The sequence below is a fragment of the Paroedura picta genome, chromosome 10 (genome assembly GCF_049243985.1).
Source record: "Paroedura picta isolate Pp20150507F chromosome 10, Ppicta_v3.0, whole genome shotgun sequence".
In the NCBI taxonomy this organism is placed as follows: domain Eukaryota; kingdom Metazoa; phylum Chordata; class Lepidosauria; order Squamata; family Gekkonidae; genus Paroedura; species Paroedura picta.
The window spans coordinates 64,602,553-64,622,902 of NC_135378.1; the positions used below are offsets into that span (position 1 = coordinate 64,602,553).

Genomic DNA, 20,350 nt, shown 5'->3' on the forward strand with positions numbered 1-20,350 from the left:
CAAATTGGGATCAAGATTGCAGGGAGAAATATCAACAACCTCAGATATGCAGATGATACCACTCTAATGGCAGAAAGTGAAGAGGAACTAAAGAGCCTGTTGATGCGGGTGAAGGAGGAGAGTGCAAAAGTTGGCTTGAAACTCAACATCATGGTATCCTGCCCTCTCAAATCCTGGCCAATAGATGGGGAAGAAATGGAGGTAGTGACAGATTTTATTTTCCTGGGCTCCAAGATCACTGCAGATGGGGACTGCAGCAAAGAAATTAAGACGCTTACTCCTGGGGAGGAAAGCTATGGCAAATCTAGACAGCATCCTAAAAAGCACAGACATCACCCTGCCAACAAAAGTGCATTTAGTCAAGGCTATGGTATTCCCAGTTGCAATGTATGGCTGTGAAAGTTGGACCATAAGGAAGGCCGAGCATCAAAGAATTGAGGCTTTTGAACTCTGATGCTGGAGAAGACTCTTGCAAGTCTTGGACTGCAAGACAAACAAACCGGTCAGTCCTAGAGGAGATCAGCCTAGACTGCTCCTTAGAAGGCCAGATCCTGAAGATGAAACTGAAATACTTTGGCCACCTCATGAGAAGGAAGGACTCCCTAGAGAAGAGCCTAATGCTGGGAACGATTGAGGGCAAAAGAAGAAGGGGACGACAGAGAATGAGGTGGCTGGATGGAGTCACTGAAGCAGTAGGTGCAAACTTAAATGGACTCCAGGGAATGGTAGAGGACAGGAAGATCATTGTCCACTGTCCATGGGGTTGCGATGGGTTGGTCACCTACCAACAAATCATTCTTATCATTCATATTTGAGAGAGCTTGTTTCATTCATGAGCTCTTCCTTCTGTGTCCAATTATGGTGATGAGGAAGGGGCAGTGGGATGAACATATAAGTACAGTGCATTTGGATTTGGTGGAGGGAGCCCCTTCCCTATCAGATCACTACTTGTTAACTTCCTATTCTGCAATGGGAAATGACGATTCTGAGTTACTAAGGAGTCCTCGCAGATGTACCATATGACCTTTAGTCTCTCTTCTAGACTGGCTTATTGGAAATGAGTACCAGTTTTTACCCGCAAATAACTTCAGAGGGGATTCCCCTCTCCCAACATGGATATAAATATAAAGACAACATGACTATGCCAGTGTACTAATCTTTTATATAGCATTTTATAAAGTGAAAATAAAATCATGTACGTGACTAGTGGTCACAGCTGAGTTTTAACATACCTTTCAATACCAGGCTATTTGTTATCACAAATGTCCTTAATTAAAATGTTTTATTTGGTACAGGGTACATTAAAACAATATTTTTATTTGGATTATAGAGATGCACTTAGAAGCAGATAAAATAGGGTTTTAATGGGCACTTAATGGTGCGAAGCTTTAACCGAACAAATCATAAATTACAGCTTCCTTTTGCCTTTTATGCTTCCCCATTTGGAACCTGAAATACAATTTGCATTCATTATGTCAGTCCGATCTTACAGTACCTTTCCCCCAATGTCACTGTGCTGGATCATAAACAATTCTCTCTTACAATATTCAACACACTTGCATTTTGAAAAGCTTATTTTTCAAGCCTCATGTCATAATCTTTCTTTAATAGTGGCAGGCGGAATGATTCGAACGTTCTTCAGGCAGCCGGGGATCCTTGCCGGACCACAGGCCTGTTCTCCCTCTCCTTAATTCCAGGCTCTCAGGCTGAAATTTTGTAGCATTTTATCAAAGCACTGGGCAACAAAAGCAAAACAACATACCTGTTAAGAAAATAATGGTGTTTCTCTGTGTCAGGCTAGCTGTAGGTGTCCAGTTTTCCATTAGAGGTAGTCTGAAGGAAAATTCTGCAAATGAGGCTTAAGTGAGAAGAAAAAGTGATGCTGTCCCTCCAGAATTATTGCATAGATTTTCCTTTCAAAGTGCCTGGGGCTGTTTGTTCTCGAAGCCAAGTTAAAAGAAAGGCATTGCAGAATGAAATCAAACCCACAAGCAAAATTAGGGGGAAATCTTTGGCATAAAATGATCTAATGACTATTACACACTGTCCAGTATACTTTCAAGAAGGACAGCAATATTAAAATACTACAAAAAATCATGAAAATAATAATTCACACTTGATTTATAGTAGTAGGAGCAGTAGTACTTTTCTCTAATCATTGTGAGAAGATACACTGAATACTAATTCTTCTCCACACTCCTTTTGTGGGCTCCAAGGCACAGCCAGGGATGGCCATATGGCTGGTGGTCTTCAGACCCCACGGATGGGCTGGGGGCAGGCTCTGGCCAGTCCGCCACAAAGAGAAGTGACCTATTCAGGGGAGCCATCAGGCACCATCCTAATTTGACTGTCCCCCTGGCCACCTGGCAAATGAGCCCCTGGCCTCCCAGCTGAGTAAACCATGATTGTATATGTGCTGCCTCATAGGGAGGCTCCAAACCCAGGGAGTCCGATCGCACACTGGACTCCCTGCCAACAGGATCCATACAATGCAAACACGCAGCTGTGACAATTATGGAACAAAACAAGCACCTCAAAACCCTGAACAATACTGTGTACAACAATATAGGGTGAGTGGGAGGGAAGCAGTTCCTGCGGTATCCCTGACAAAGTGAGAGAGACCCAGACATGTGGCAACTTAATAGTTGCCATGGGTCCTGCCCTGCACTTGATGCTGTGTGTGCTGCATTCCAGCAGTGCACACACTAGAGGGCCTCTGGCTGGTCACCTCTCCCTCCCAGCAAGCCCTCCGTTGAGTCAATGTCCAGGCGATGTAAGTCTCGGCTGGGTTTTTGTCACAGCTTTCGGTGGTTTGGACATAGAACAAATCCTTTTGGTTTGGGAGGTGGTGCCTTGAGGACCTCATTAAAAAGACTTGGGAAGAACCAGTTCATCAGCACACCCAGCTCAGGATCTTTCAGCAGGGTTTGCCACTTCATGGTAGGACCCCAGCAGGTGAGCTAGGGTATGGGGTTCATTGGATGGCAGGCAGGTTGCCCAATTCAAGATTTGTCCTTAGGCTGTGCTCCTGCAGTGTAATTAATATAAGCTGTGACCATTTTTTTTCTCCAAATCCATGTGGTATGCTTCACTTCCTCACTGCACCCTTTCAATGCCCCAGACCCCTAAGCATTCTTAAATATTATCAGGGATCTCTTTCTAACTGAATGCAAAGACTTTGTGCATGCCACATCCTTGTACTACTGCTATTGACATGTGGATCATCTGCACGGAGATGGAGTTAATTGCTTAGGTAATTTGATATTTTCTCTTTTTTAACATAGTGCATCACAATGCAAAGTCCCATGAATGATGAATGCTGATTTCTCTCCTGGTCAGTTACCATGAGTTCAAATTTCATGTATGTGTATTTATAGTTATGATTTTTTTTACTCCAATGTGCATCACCCGGCACTTGCCCACATTGAACCTCAAGAGATCTCCCTGGTTGTCACTATCTTGAATGACTTAACATCATTTTCCAGATCATTAATGAACAAGTTAAGCATTCGATTGAGTAGCAAGCCCTGTGGTGTGCCACTGATTACCACATTCCACTGTGAAAAGTACCCATTTATACTCACTCTCTTTTTCCATGGAGAAAAATCACCCATTTATACATACACGCCAGGCATTTTGGTGAAGGGTATCAAATAATCCCTTGAAGAACATGCGATAATTTTACAAATAAATCCAGATTCATGCATGCAGGGAATTTCATTTCAAGATCTGAGGGACCACACACACACATTATCAAATGCCTACATAGAAGGAGGGAGGTTGCAACAAAAAGAAATAGCATTTATCCATCATATATTAGTCCACTCTTCTTCCAAGCAACTCAGAGCAGCTTACATGGTTCTCTCCTCTTCCATTTTATCTTGTAAACTGAGAAAAGGTGATGACCCATGGTCTCCTGATGAACATTATGTCTAATTAAATCATAGTGGGTGAACTTTCCCCTACAAATCATTGTGAGTCTCCCATTTGTCAATATAGCTCATTCTCTACATGGCCTAACTGAGGTTGGTGGACAAGGAAAACAGAGAGTATGAACAAAGAAAAAAGCCCAGATGGCCACATTTAACAGAAATAAATAAACCAAATCTATCTACCTAATTCATTCTTCACTTGTTTTCTCCAATGGGGACACAAAGCAAACAGCTGGGCTTTAGTCATACAATTTAGGTGGTAGCAACTTGACCAGTGTCTCTCATCATGACTATTTCCGCACAGAGGCAGACAACGCGCGCTGCCTCCTGCTTGCAAATGCTCAATAGTAAACCATGTCCTTTCATGCTTCCTGACAGGAGACCCCTCCTGCATTATCTGCCATCTCATGGTGGCTTTTTGCCTTCCAACAAGTCGGCAGAGAACCCGAAAGTGTGAACAACCCGCAGATTCCCCCCTTCCCGCTCTTTGGGTTGTCAATCAACATAAACCACCAATCTCTTCACAGCAGTTGTTTTGGGTACTCAAAATTCCATCCCCCCCAAAAAAATCCCCAAATTATTATTTTTTTAAAATGCACTTCCGTGTTGCTACGGGGACATGCCACAACATCAAAACAGTTTTTAAAAGTTATACTTCTGTGTTATTACGTGATCACACCACAATAAAACATTTCTTTAGATCTCTTTTTAGAATTCTTTATATGGTCTATCTTTATATTCATGTAGATTTCTAGTAGGTTGGTCCCGGTAATGGGAAAAAGGATGAAAACTCACGTCACCCACTGGAGAGCTAAGGCTTGCTGCTGATATCATGAGGAATGAGTATTAAAACCCATGAACAATGAGCGGCTGACTGGGGGCAAATGGAAATGGTCCATGAATCCTCAGTCAAAGATCTAAAGGTTCCTGCCCTTTAGTAACAGAAACCAATACTTGAAGGCTGGCTCTACTGTGTGGTTGCCTAGCAATGGCCACTAAAGGCATTTGTATCTTAAACCTACATGTGCTGCTTCTATTATTGGATTAACTCAACAATTTATTTTTTCAGATTTTTCTGTAAACCTGGGGCATTTTTCAGGTTCTTGGAAAGATCTGTCTTCTCAGATTTGGCCATGTTAAGAATTAGATATATTAAGTTTCTTTTTTAAATCAATAACTGCACCATATGAGGGTAAAGTCAATAAGCATTGCTACTAGGGTTCCAGGTTATACATGCACAGGTTTATTCCAAAGAAACATGTTTAAACATGTCTCTGGGATCAATGGATGACTGCAGACAAGTTCTCTCGATAACATACTATGACTAGTCTCATTAAAGGTAAAGGTAAAGGTATCCCCTGTGCAAGCACCGAGTCATGTCTGACCCTTGGGGTGACGCCCTCTAGCGTTTTCATGGCAGACTCAATACGGGGTGGTTTGCCAGTGCCTTCCCCAGTCATGACCGTTTACCCCCCCAGCAAGCTGGGTACTCATTTGACCGACCTCAGAAGGATGGAAGGCTGAGTCAACCTTGAGCCGGCTGCTGGGATTGAACTCCCAGCCTCATGGGCAAAGCTTTCAGACGGCTGCCTTACCACTCTGCGCCACAAGAGGCGTCTTAAAAAGTCTGGGAACTGCAATAGTGAGAAAAAGGCCAGAAAAGTTATGCTGAGGAATTTTTGCCAACCCGACAATGCACCAGCTCATTCTTCAAGAGTAGCAAAGACTGTACTATGAGAATTTCATTGGGAAACCTTTACCATCCACCCTACATCCCTGACTTATTTTTGTTCTCTAAACTCAAAGAACATTTAAAGGTACATGAGATGAGTCCCTTGAGGATGCCAAAGCTGCCATTTTGACATAGTATAAATCAAAGACTGCAGAATTATTCCGGGAAGGGTTAGACAGATAGAAACACTGCCTTCAGAAGCTTATGGACCTAGCTGGAGGATGTACAGACAAACAATAGCTTCACATTTTGCTATTTTTGTTTAATAAAGCTTTCTGTGATTTTGTGGCAATGCTTTTTGACTTACTCTCATGTATCTTCTGAGAGGAGTAATAAGGGGGAAGGAGCTGACAAAGAATTGTCAAACTGTTTCAAACTGTTTGATATAAGCCTAGTTTGATATAAAAGTAGTTGAAAAGGTGAAGCTAGTGACCAGGGAGTAGTAAATAAGTTATTTCAGTTATGCTTTGTCAAGTTTGTTATTACACACTTATTAAGTTTGTATTAGGCTACATCTGCTTTGGATTATAAAGAATTATTGATATAATTTTTAAGACAAAAACATTAAAGCTTTCAGATGGTTTTGGCATTCAGTTAATTTGCATCAATAAAAATATATACGAAGATCAATGGATTGCAATCAGTTCATAAACTCTTTTCATTGTAACCACTAAACTTACTACATCCTGTCTCTGAAATTATGCATTCTGGAATGACTAGCCACTTTGTTCATATATGCTGACTAATTTATCTTCTTTTGGTACACCAATTCCACTAGGTGGACCATGTTAGAGTCTGGGCTGGGGTAGAATTAGAGGCTTGAATTCCAGAATGCCTGAGATGAAAATATAGACAAAACCCACTGTTTTGTGTGGTTCCCATGTTTTTCAGAACAGTAACACAAATCCATGTTCTTTGGCACTAAGAAAACACACATGCACACATCCATGCTGTTTTTCCTATTTGGGTGCTTCCTGTCAGCAGCAGCAGATGCCTTGTTTTTCTTTGTTTCTCTTGATTGTCCATTTCTCCCAGTCAGATTCCCTACAAGTAATCCGGTGGTGACAAGCCCCAGAAAAGGAATTTCCATGGCGGAATCCTCTGTCAAGCTGTGCATGCTTAACAGCTCCATATTTTTCAAAATTATTTCACACTGGAGGTTCTTTAGAATACTGAAAAAAAGCTGGACAGGAAGCAAGACCCCTGTCCTTCAGCAAAATAAGCTTCCATGACTTCTAAAATGACATTTTGGAGGCTGACGTGTGACTCTTATCAAAGTACTAACCCCATAGACAACCTGTAAACAAACATATGCAGCTTGCCTCTTGTGCTTCCATGCCCTGACCCTTTGACACCACCTCCTCCAGGAATCCCTTCAATAGTAGTAGTACTAATTAGTAATTAAGGTATGTCTACAGTTGACAGCCAGAGTGAAGACATGCATCTCATAGCAATTGAATGATTGGTTCATCATATAAAATCACAGATACTTTTTTAAAGAAAGAAACTTTTACAAATGTCAGTGGTTCAATGCACTGGTCTCTCCCTTTACATGCTTTCCCCACCTGCAAGCATTGGGCAAACATTAAAAGGGAGCAGTCAGAACACCGAAGAGCTGATGACGACAGAGGTCTTCCCAGCTGGGGAGGTATTTAAAGGGAGCAGCCAGGATGCCTGTCAAGCAATGGGGACACTACTGCCTGGAAGGGGGGGGGGGGAAACAGAAGCATGAACACAAAACGTTCCTTCATCTTTCTGGATTTGGCTGAATTGATTGAGTTGAATCTCAAAGGGTGACGGCCAGGTTTATTTCGTTTTTTTTTTTTCACATGCCTACTCCCAACATTCTGGGATCCTTCCCCACACCTCCATGAAAAACCCACATGGATTTTAATCTCAAACTAGTAATGTCACACCCCAAACCGAGCAGTTAAAAGGAAAGCCTTTTAAAGGGTTAATTCAGTTCTAAAGTTCTCAAAGAAATAGAACAGGTATCAGATGGGATGATGTTACCTAGCAACTAATTGGGCCTAGAAATTTATCTTCTACTTTCTGTTTGGCTTACTCAGCTGGCTGTTTCTGATAAGAGAGCATTTCATTTTTCCTTCTCCAAATGTGGATAGGTAATGTCTTCTGTGTTGGAAAACTAAGTCAAGTCTTTTGCGTCTTGAAAAAAAAAAGTCTTCAGTCTGGACTCATTTGTTAACAGCCACACTATGACTTCCACTTACCCTCTGATGCTGGGCAACTGTCTGCCACTACAACCCAGTGCCCTTTGTCAGTAAATTCAGCTGTGGGAGAGAAAGGGAGGTCAGACAGGACTGAATTTATTATGAAGATAATGCCACTCCAGTGTACCATTCCAACATTCACATGCACTACTTGTGATTAGAAATGGTAAGAAATGTTCAGCTGCATCCTAAAACCAGTGTGACCCTCTGCCATGCTCATACTTTCTCCTTCTGTCCAGTAGTGTCCTGACATCTTCTGCTTTTCTCTATTTTGGCACCTGTTTTATCACATCATAATGGCAGAATAATATTTGGATCCAATGCATGTTATTTTAAGCTGACCAAAATAGGATAAGTCTAACCCCCCTCAGTGAGTTCGGGCCATTTGTTTGGGTGGTTGGCTATGATTGATGTCCATTATCAGAAAAGAGGGATTTTTCTGCAATGGCAACTAGAATGTGATGGACTTCCAAAAGGTTTCTTTGTGTCTCGTGAGTCTAGCACTGCAGTCTTCATGTTTTTGAATCACTACATAAGGCTAATGATATAATAGTCTCCTAGGGCAATCCTAAAAAGACTTTCCTATGAGGAAACTCCATCAAATGGACCCAAGTAGGATTCTGAATAAAGTTGTTTAGGAATGCTCTTGGAGCCATTTTTGGAGAAGAGTTATGATAGATAGCATATTCTTCACTAAGTTCTCCAGAAAAATCTATAGTTATTGATCAATGCAAAGCATCTGTGTGATAAAGTTCATTTTTACATTTTATCAAAGGCTTTGACTGACTCAATGAAGCTCAAAATAAACAAGGTATCATTTAAACATTAATTTGTATTTCTAAAATATTTTGTCAACATATTTCAGTACAAGTATCTAAGCCAATGTAGGTTTAGGTGAAAAGGGTATATCTGACATTCACCTGCAGTTTTGTCACAGATGAAATAATAGCAAGAAAGATTCACAGGGAGCAAAAGAAAATTACTTCTAGGCCAACTGTGTCTCAGAATTGTTTCTGAACCAGCACATTCACTCCTTCTAAGGTGAATTTCCAAGAGAAAATTAATATTGTTGCTTAGAAGAATGCCATTTTGTAACTTCCTGCTGAACACCTTAATTGCTATAGGACTTTAATAGGAATACTGAGATTTGAAGATCATGGTCACCTGCAAACACAGGATTCAGTGGGTGGCAAATACAAGTGGCAGCATATTGAATCTGGCCATGCCAGACTTCATAGAAACAAGCAATTACACATTCCTGGCCACTGGCCACCTGTGATAATACTGTTTCCAGAGCTATTAAATAGACATCTGTGTACAGAGGAGTACAGCCTGATGCTTTTGAATACACAAAATCTAGCCAAGTATTATATTTGATACAATAAAATTTCAATTTGACATTTTGTTTTTAAACTTCTGATTCTTTTCAGGATGAGTTCAGCACAGAATTCCATTTACTTTTTAAGAGGAGTGCCATGAACAGTTTTTTTAAGCTTATTAAGTAATTGATTCATCTCCCGTCATTTACATTCATCTATGTATACAGAAGGATAAGCACTCATTGTCAGGAACTTAGCTTTGACATAGTTCTCCAAAGTGGGTGCTGTAGTTTAGTAACCAAGGGCCAGGATAGAGACCTACAAATGTGATATAAGACACGAAGAAAGATGAAAGAGACAAAAATCTTCCTTGGTCTCCTATTAAACAAGAACTTTGGTTCACCTTATGGACTTGAGTCAGTCCTAGTCTTCAGACTCCTCAGAGAAGAAGCTGGAGGGAAACCAAAAGGCACAGGCAGAGACTCAACTCGGGGATTTGGAAGAGCCAGCTGCCAAGCCAGAAGTACTAGCAGAAGCCTCTCTATCAAGCAGTCAGCCCCACTTGGAGCCAGCTATTAGTGATCAGCCTGACTGCTCTCCTAATAGTCTATTAGAGACAGCTGTGGCTCATTGCCATCAGCAATGATGAAGGGAACTATCAGCATGTAGAAATGTGTGGTCTCATGGGCAATGAGCAGAACAGGGAGTATGTTTGGAGCATGAGAGATAGAATCTTTGGCATCAGCCTTATTGGGTGAGCAAAGACTTTGGACTTGCGTGGATACAAACTGTTTGGGGTCAGAATGTCCATGAAGTCTGGCAGGATTTCAGACAAGGTGGGTGCCAGCTTGAGAGCTACTCACATTTGTGTCCAAAGATGAGATCCAAAGAGGGTGGTCAGTGGTCTAGTTTGGGCCAAACTAGACAATGACCATCCTTTTGGGATCTCATCTGTGTGTTTGACTGGACCTCTGGCTTTCGGACCTTGCCTTGATGACTAATCTTAAATTTCCTCTCTCTTCAAGCACACTGAACAGCTGCTGAAACCTGACACCTCTGGCTGAGCCTGTCAGCTGGAACACTTATAAAACATAAGCAGCAACCCAAGGCAGACAAGGGTGAGTTTTCACATGATGAGTAGCTACTTGTGAAAAGTACCATCATGAGATATGATAGCCACCGGTTGAGACAGGTTTTAAATGAGGTTACACTAATTTACAGAGACTAGATTCAGGTGGGTAGCTGTGTTGATCTGAAGCAATAGAACAAAGTTCGAGTCTAGTAGCAACTATAAGACCAATAAATAAGCTTTATCTGAAGAAGTTTTGCCTTTTGGTACTGCCCTTTGGACTGCAAGGCGAACTAACCGGTCAGTCCTGGAGAAGAGCCTAATGCTGGGAGCAATTGAGGGCAAAAGAGGAAGGGGATAACAGAGAATGAGGTGGCTGGATGGAGTCACTGAAGCTGTTGGTGCGAGCTTAAATGGACCTGGTAGAGGACAGGAAGGCCTAGAGGATCATTGTCCATGGGGTCACGATGGGTCAGGCAACTAACAACAACATCTGAAGAAGAATTAAACTTTGTTGGTCTTAAAGGTACCACTTTGCTTAAACTTTGCTCCTATGGAGAATAGGTCCATCATTAGCACTTAGCCATTATAGAAGAAGACTTGGTTCTTATATGCCACTTTTCCCTACCCGAAGGAGGCTCAAAGTGGCTTACAGTCGCCTTCCCATTCCTCTCCCCACAACAGACACCCTGTGGGGTGGGTGAGGCTGAGAGCGCTGATATCACTGCTCGGTCAGAACAGTTTTATCAACACCGTGGGGAGTCCAAGGTCACCCAGCTGGTTGCATGTGGGGGAGCGCAGAATCGAACCCAGCATGCCAGATTAGAAGTCCGCACTCCTAACCACTACACCAAACTGGCTGTCAGCCTAAATGAGACCACCAGGTTCAAAAGCAGAATGGTATTTGACTAGCTCTTGACATTGACATGACTAGTTTGAAGCTGCCCTGAGTGTTTCCAAAGCTGAAGAACTCTCTTTTCACCACATTGTTTTGAAGTTTGGTAAACATTCTGATTGAGGGAGACACACTGTCTAGAAATGTATCCATTCACCAACCTACCAAAACCTCCACAAACAGCTTGAAAGTTCCTGGAAAATTCATACCAGTTGATCTCCCATGAACACTTCAGGAACCATGAACTGGCCAAAGTTTATCATAGACTTCAGTTTGTGAGCTAGTTTATGTCCATCTTATTGCTGTGGGATTCTTCACATTCTGATTTATGCTCAAGTGTGTTCTTGTTTTCTTCTAAAGTAACACCCCATATTTCTTCCTTTGTAATCTGGACCTTACAGATTCCTTTGGGGGAGGGGAAGCATGCCTTTCTCGCTGTTGTACACTTTATATTTTACTTTATTTGTTTCAAAACATTTCACCCATGTTTCTCCATACAATACTGACTGAAAATAGCTTACATTGTACAAAGCACACAAAATATAATCAAATTTCACTTATATGCAAAGGAAGCCAATTTCATGTTTACTACTTGCTAGTAACAAACTAATTCATATGGAAGACCATCTGGAAGTATCTCTGCCCTTGAAGAAACAACTTCTACCACATTCATTTCACTCTCTTTTTCTAGCAGGCAGCTTATTTTACAGTCCCATGAGCTGGGGGGAGAAGGGCAGAGCAGGTGGAAACACCTCTTTACTTGATGAAACTTTATCCTCCAGCAGCTGGGCACTCACCAATTTATGACTAACTTGTGGCTAAGAGCACCACACATACACACACACAAGTGTAAGCAAAGCCTTACTGCTGCTTCTTCAAGGGAGAGGGAAATCAAGCTTGAAAGAAAGATTTCAAGCAAATAACTGGCAAGAAGGAAAGAAAATTATTTACTGACTGAATTGTCACTCCCCAAAGTTGTTTCCTCTTATCCAAAACACATTTGGAACTCTTTGGTGGTAAGGTTGCCAGGCCTCCACCAGTAAACTCTAGGATGTCTGGTATTCCTAATGGAGGGGGAAAATAGCCTGGGGAGAGGAATTGATTTGCAGTGATAAAACAATGAACAAGGAGAGTGTTAAGTATGCATGTATACATACACACAAACACAGCTTTGCTGCTCAGTCTATATCTTGAATCTGTTTTTTTTCCTGTGAGTCAGTTTGGTGTAGTGGTTAGGAGTGTGGATTTCTAATCTGGCATGCCTAACATGAACATTCTATCTAATTTGGTGTAGTGGTATAGCGGTTAGGAGTGCGGACTTCTAATCTGGTGAGCCAAGTTTGATTCCCCACTCCCCCACATGCAGCCAGCTGGGTGGCCTTCGGCTCGCCACAGTACTGATAAAGTGGTTCTGACCGAGCAGTGATATCAGGGCTCTCTCAGCCTCACCCACCCCACAGGGTATCTGTTGTGGGGAGAGGAATGGGAAGGCGACTGTAAACCTCTTTGAGCCATCTTCAGGTAGGGAAAAGTGGCATATAAGAACCAACTCTTCTTCTTCTCCTTTTCTCCTCCTCCTCCTCCTCCTTCTTCAAAAGCTGTTACTATACTGTGTAGTTCCACTGTCTTGGTTTGCCCTTGGGATGGATCTGATTCTGTGTTATTTGTTTTTTAATTATTCATACTCTACTCCAGAGTTCCCAACTTATCTGAACCTGCAAGTGCCTTTGTAATTCTGACTTGGGGTGTTGGGCCCAATCACAAATGGCCACCACAGGACCTGAAGCCAAGCCAAAAATGCCAGGGAGGGAGATTATGCATAACACCAGTAATAACTCTTCAATATTTCAGACAGAAGACCTGTTTAACAGAATTACTTTTAAAATGAACATACTGTTTTAAAATATCTTATTGCATACCCAAAACTTACCTTCAATCATTCAGTGAAGATCCTTGTTCTGTTCCCAGAGCAACAGCTTTAAAAATCTGCACAGTCAATCAGATCTACAATGGCCAATCTGAATACCTGCTGGGTAAAATTTCCATCTCATCCTATCCACTTTCCAAAAACACTCAGCAGCAACCAGGAAAGGCATCACCAGAGGCCATGGCACCCACAGTTACCACACTGAGGATCCTTACTTTACACTCTAGGAAGACAGACATTTGAAACAGTAAAATGATCAAATGACTGTACAACAGTATGATGAAAACAAAGATAAAAACCCGCTGGCAAGACAGCAGGAAGATAATATAGCAAAGTACTATCACTTAATTGAAAAGCCAGTTCATACATTACACAGAATTATGACACTTTGGCACTTCAAAGAGTAACAAAATTTGTAAATTTGTTTTAAAAATGTTGAAGATGTTTTAATCGCTGTTAAGAAATGTTATAAGCCAACTGAGCCCTCGGGGAAGGGCAGCATATACATTTAAAAATAAAAATAAAAGGAGCAATCATAGGCAAATTACTTCAAAATAAGCATCCTTTATTCACTGGGACCAATTCCACATGGAGGCACAAAACTCGTGCTGCCTCCTGCTTGCAAATGAGTGGTTGTAAGCTACATGTTTGCAAGCTTTGCCACGGATCACACCACAATAATAAAACATTCTCTCCAAAAAATCTTTTTGGGATTCTTGGTGTAATAGTCTCTATGTTCAGGTAGATTTGTGATAGGCTGGCCATGGTAGCTGGACCCCAATGAGTGGTTGATTGTTCTCAATAAGGTTTTAAAAGAGCATGGATGTCTAGCAGATTAGGAGAGGGCTGCTTCGTCACAGCCTCCTCTTTCCCTGTTCATACCCCACTGCCAGAAAAGACAAACAGGAATGTGTTTTAGCTGCCTGATTCCGAAATCACCATGAACAGTGAAGAGAACATTTTATTCCCACAAAGAGCATGTAGCTTTGCGGTCTCGCAGCAACGTGGACCACACCATTAAAAAAAAAACACACAATCAGGAAATGGACAGGGGAGGGTGGGTGCAAGGGCAGGCAAAATGCTGCCAAGACTGTTGTGCATTTCTCCCTCCACACAGGCTTGCCCATGGTTGCTTCCTCAATCGCTGCATGGAATGAAGTGGTAAATCAGTATTAGGCAATTTGCCTCATCATGGTGCAAATCAGGGTAAAACTCATGCCAGCCACTTGAGAGCTCTGAGTTGCCACTGGCATCATTTGGAGGTATCACTAAAATGCAAGAGCAACAAAAGGCTGTCCTGGTGGCAAATTTCTCATGCGGAATCTATCTGAGACTTAGTCCCTAGAAACTGTATTTAGGTTTGCAGCAAAAGAGTGACATTCTAAGGAGATCTCCTTGGAATCCGATTCAGGTCTGTTCATTGAAGCTTAAACCCAGTAAAGTGTTTCTAAGATTGCATTAGAACTAGTTTACATTTCCACTTCAGGTTCCATGCTGTGTCTTGTGATCACAGATGGTTATCAACATTTTATTTTATCATGTGAACAGTTTCCCTGGAAGGTTCTAGACTGAAGCCATGAATTAATTTTTATTGGCTATTGAAGAGCCATTTGGGAGTAATAACTTTTGGAAATCCATTTGAACCGCTGACCCACAGGTCCAAAATATATTGGACCATGTTTTAACTCCCTGGAGTCACTTTACCTTTTCTTCTGTTTCATATTTTAAACAGCATGAAATACAGAGATTATTATATTTCTAATGCATACAGTCCATCTAAACCAAAAATTAAAATTGTATGAATCCTGTGTTCTCCATAAGGTTTGAAAAAAAGTTGCAATAATGAAACATAAATATTTAAAGTTGTGAACCATATCCTTAGCATTGTGCAAAAATTCATCACTATAAGAATCTGGGTGCACATCTGCGAAAACAGTCCTAACAAGACTGTGACTAGCCCAAGGCCACCCAGCTATCTACATGTAGAAGAGCAGGGAATCAAACCCAGTTCTCCAGATTACACCCTTACCCACTACACCACACTAGCCCCTAACCACTACACCACACAGAAATGTGTCTGTGTGTGGTTATAGTTACATAGTTATATAGTTATATATATTGTTCCTTGAGCTGTTGGGGGTTTTTTTTGGGGGGAAGTGTATGCATAAATAATATTTTTAAAGCATCACTCTCAATGGCTTGATGGAATTAAAACAGGTTTTTACCCATCTCTAATCAGAGGCAAAAAAAAATTCTCATCTGAAAAAAATTCCACTGCTCTGGGGTCAATACAGAGAAAGCCCTATTCCTAGTTATATGACAATGTAACCCTGCCAAAATGGCTGAAATTAAATAATGAATTAGGGAAAATGACACGGAGAACACTTTTCTAGATATACTCAGAACTCCCATCATTTAGGACTTTTAAGTTAAGAAATCTGCCATTTTTATATACTCCCAAACACACTACAATCCAACAATGTACACCTGCCAATGTACAATCCTGCCAATCTACACCTGTCAATATTTGTTTGTCCATGTACTTAACCAGTTTGTGGGTTGGATCCAGGTAGCTTTTTGTGCTAATAAAAATGACCATCAGAAAAGCTATGCTAGGAAATTATGGAACCTGCATATACAAAATGCATGAACGGGAGCAATTGTAATAAATAGGAGAGTTAGGTGAGAGTGAATGGAAAAACTGTCTAGATCCAACTTGATGTCCAGACAGGGCAGGTGTGTGTAAGTGCGCATGCACACACGTGCATGTGCATGTAACAGAGTATAACTGGTCCCTTTTCTCCCTTTTGTGAAGCCTCTTTCTCCTCTAATGACAACTTTGCCATTTGGCCTTTTGAATACACCCTTTATTCTTTAACCACAGTATTTTCCATTTCAATTTGCTTACCCTGGTAAAAAGAAATCATACAAAATTTTCCTTCTTGCTTGTATGAAGACAACACAGAAAATTGGCTTTACAGTCATAAGTTAAGTGCTTGGGTTTTCAGTTGAGAAGTGGCCTAATATATTACTACAGTGTACAGTTAAAATGGGGGGGGGATCTCACATTACTTCCTCAATTATATGGGTCCCACAGTTTGTTTAATATATTTAAAATTCCACAGAAATAATTCAGGATACTAAGAAAAAGAGCTTTAAGTTCCCTCATCACTTCCATTCTGTTACATAGACTCACAAGATATTTAGAACAGAATAATTTCTACCACTCTTTTTGATAAAGTTAGCTTTTGCTTTTCACTGTAAATATATCGGCCATTTTAATTCATTAAGCTTTATATTACTGTCCCTAGTTGCAGAGCCTTACATGCCAGTAAGCATGAGAAGGCTTGGTACAAATCATTGCTTCAGGCTTTAATTGCTTTATTACCTCTTGCTTTTATGACCTCTGTTCTGCAGCAACCTGAAACGCTGCCCTTTACTACCTCTGGGGACTGTTGGTGAAGTCTACAATGGCAAATAAAAGTTGTTTGTCTTTAAGGTGTCACTGGATAGAAACACAATCATTTCACAGCAGGACTATTATTTATTCCTCTAGACTCAGAGTCCAGTAGCACCTAAAGGCCAACAAAGATTTATTCAGGGTGTGAGCTTTTGAGTGCAAGCACTCTTTGTCAGACTAAGAACTCCTTACATGACCGTGGGAATATATAGCAAAAATTAATTCTGTTACACTAGTAAACTGTCTCACACATCCAAATACAGCCAATGATAATTCTTTGCCAAAACAGCCAATCAATCCTTGGCTGTATTTGGATGTGTGACAAAGTTTACTAATGTAACAGAATTAATTTTTGCTATATATTCCCACGGTCATGTAAGGAGTTCTTAGTCTGACAAAGGGTGCTTGCACTCAAAAGCTCACACCCTGAATAAATCTTTGTTGGTCTTAAAGGTAAACTGGACTCTGATCCTATTGTGCTATTTCAGACCAACATGGCTACCCATTTGAATATATGTTTATTCCTCTGAATAGGCTCCTCAAGGTTCAGCATTTGCCACACCTCACTGAACACCGATGATGCCTTTGTTTCCAGGTACAGCACCTTCATATTCTCTAACTGATTAATTGACTGCATTGGATAGCTGAACCGAACATATGATAAAATTACTTTATTTGACTTAATCCAGCAGTCCCCGAGACCTATGTGACAGTAGGTATTTCACCAACTAGGACCATCAGCAAACCAACTGATGTTGGAAGAAGACATTCTGAGCAAACTCTACCATACACTCACCTGCATTTCATAAAGGGTGAAGTACAACAGACCTCACTGGCCTCTCACAGTTTGAAAGACCACCCAAGAAGAACCCAAGAAAGCAAAACAGAATGTTATGGCAAATGCCCCAACGGGGAAAGTATTTCCTGGGTGATTCAATATTTTACTTTCCCACCCCCATTTGCTTATAGCTACTAATAAAGGCTGGGGAAGGCACTGGCAAACTACCCCATATTGAGTCTGCCATGAAAATGCTGGTGGGCATCACCCCAAGGGTCAGACATGACTCAGTGCTTGCACAGGGGATACCTTTACCTTTACCTTACTAATAAAGGAGCACATTTGTCTAGTCGGCTTGATGACAGTCCATTTTTGCTCTTAATACAGAGGGGGATTCACATGATACACTGTCTTTTTAAAATAGTAATGAACAGTCACACACCTTCCAAACACCCAGCAGCCTCCATGTATGATCAGATTCCATGCTGAAAACTATGGAAAGAACGCCACAAAACATCAAAGGGATTTCAGACTGTAGGAAATATTGCTCTCAGTGCATATCACAATACTGAGCCAAGACGAATCTCCAGATGGCAGATGTATAGCATATTTAGAGCCCTCTGAGATAAAAGTCAGTATCCAGACATCTTGCAGCTTACAATAATGACACATGGATTAGAAACCACATGATATTTTAGAAAGCTACTGTCAGCAAACATGGAACAGTGCATTAAAGAGACTTATTATAATACAAATAAATCAAACCAATGATACTGAAAACAAAATTGAGGCACTCTTGGCAAATAAAGAACCGGGGGGGGGGGAGGGAGGAGAGTCTTGTATGGAACGTTAGCAGAAATGGCACATTTGTCAGTCTCAGAATTGACTTCTGTAATGCGCTCTATGCTGGCCTACCCTTGTCTCTGACCCAGGAATTGCAGTTAGTACAGAATACAGCCACTAGAGAGCTCACAGGAACATCTTGGAGGGCCATATACAGTCTCTGCTGAGGCAGCTGCATTGGTTGCCGGTTATGGCCCGGATCTGATTCAAGGTCTTGGTTTTCACCTTCAAGGCCTTACACCAGTGGCTCTCAACCTGGAGGTTGGGACCCCTTTGAGGGTTGAACTACCCTTTCACAGGGATTGCAGCAGGGTGAGCAGCTTGGCAGAGGGGGGCCACCACTGTTGCCACTCCTCCTGTAGGTGCCCACACTCGGCCACCAGCCACTCCAGCAGCGCCTCTAGCATGGTTCAGTCTCCCACCAAGCGCTCCGGTGGTGGCACAAGATAGACATGGTGGGACAAGAGGCAGAACTGAACTGAGAAACCCTGGGGGGAAAACAATTTATATACAATCATGAACAATGGATCTTCATGCCATTGGTCAGTTTCGGTTTAATTGCTGTGAAAGAATACTTGCATCATTTTATGGTTGGGGTCACCACAACATGAGGAACTGTATTAAAGGGTCATGCATTCGGAAGGTTGAGAACCACTGCCTTACACAGTCTAGAACCCACATCTCTGAGGGACTGCCTGTTACCTTATGTCCCCTGCAGAGCTTTACGCTCTGTGGGTACCAACTCTGGTGGTACTTGGACTCCAGAAAGTTCATCTGGCCTTGACCACGGCCAAAGCTTTTTCTGTCCTGACCCCAACCTGGTGGAATGAGCCCCTAGAAAAGCTGAGGGCCCTGCAAGTGCTCTTCCGCCGGGTCTTTGATTGCTGTCAGGGCATGGGAGATCAGATGGGCCTCTCCAGCCCAGATCATCATCAGCAATGGACTGACAGCACCATTAGATTGTCCCTTGTGTCTCAGAGAGGGAGTTGTCCGATTTGGGAGGGAGGAAGATAGGGTTTTTTGCCACTGGGATATCAATGTTTTAATGGGAGGGATTAATGGTTTTATGTATTTTTGTGTGGGGTTTTAGATTATGTAACTTGCTGCAATATGGCTTGGCTGACAGCGGTGGGCAATAAATCTAATACTAATACTAATACTAATACTAATACTAATACTAATACTAATACTAATACTAATACTAATACTAATACTAATACTATTGTATGTGACAGGTGACAGAAAAACTGAGAGACATGAGCCGGAGTAGCCCTTCCAGGAGATTACAGAGGGGCAAGTCCTGAGGAGTTGGGTAAAATATGATGAGAGGATGATTAAGGTTTGGAACAAGAGGCTCATTTGTGCAGATGGTGACAATTTGACTCAGTTTGAGGACGATGAAATGATTGTGCTTAAAGAAGAAGATGGAGCTCATATAGAAAAGAAAATCTAGAAATGTCACCAATGTACAGCTTGGAAAAATGAAGTGATGGGAACACTTCAAATGCAGCCTTTAGAAAGGTAATCACTGGTTGTTATAAATGTCAGAGATAAACCCGACAAAAGGCAGATACATTTGAAATGTCTTTCTCAATAAAAATCCTAAATGTCACTCAAAGTGATCGGACTGCTTATTACCAAATTTGTAAAGGAGATCCAGGGAGAAAGCCAGTCACTTTTGCAATACACAGACTGAGGGGAAAAAAACTGTCACTGTGTCACTGAAATCCACATTATCCACTGGGATTTATTAATACAGCAAATGGCTGGGGGGTTAGATCAAATAGTGGTTAACTTTGAGTATGAATTTTGGGTAAGATGAATGAGGACTTCTGGTGACTGTAGATGTAAATGCAAAACCAAAAAGGGAGACCAAAACCTAGAAAAGTTAGGAAACAAAAGGTTGAGCTGCAAAAATATTTTTTTTAATTTTCAAATATTTATTACATAAAGTGCACTAGTTCAACATATTAAAAACATCACATTTCAAACTACACAGGGAATAGACCAACACAGAATGGACCAAACGCATTTTGACCCCAAGGGGTCTTTCTCATTGCTCAAATTATTGTGAGGAATGCACTCATATATAAAATTATGATGACTATGTTTTTAATACGTTGAACTAGTGCACTTTATGTATTAAATATTTGAAATTTTTTTA

The 20,350-nt window shown here is 41.3% G+C and overlaps 2 long non-coding RNA genes across 2 annotated transcripts; one reads left to right on the forward strand and one right to left on the reverse strand.

The window, feature by feature from the left end:
• Positions 1 to 1,320: 1,320 nt before the first annotated feature.
• LOC143819841 (uncharacterized) lies at positions 1,321 to 9,776 on the reverse strand. Its single transcript, XR_013225123.1, has 4 exons — positions 9,618 to 9,776; positions 7,896 to 7,955; positions 1,763 to 1,858; positions 1,321 to 1,449 (listed from the first exon to the last, which is right to left on the reverse strand). It is a non-coding gene; the product is annotated as an uncharacterized LOC143819841 (long non-coding RNA).
• Positions 9,777 to 9,780: 4 nt separating this feature from the next.
• LOC143819840 (uncharacterized) lies at positions 9,781 to 19,768 on the forward strand. Its single transcript, XR_013225122.1, has 4 exons — positions 9,781 to 10,050; positions 10,240 to 10,332; positions 17,100 to 17,160; positions 19,422 to 19,768. It is a non-coding gene; the product is annotated as an uncharacterized LOC143819840 (long non-coding RNA).
• Positions 19,769 to 20,350: the final 582 nt, after the last annotated feature.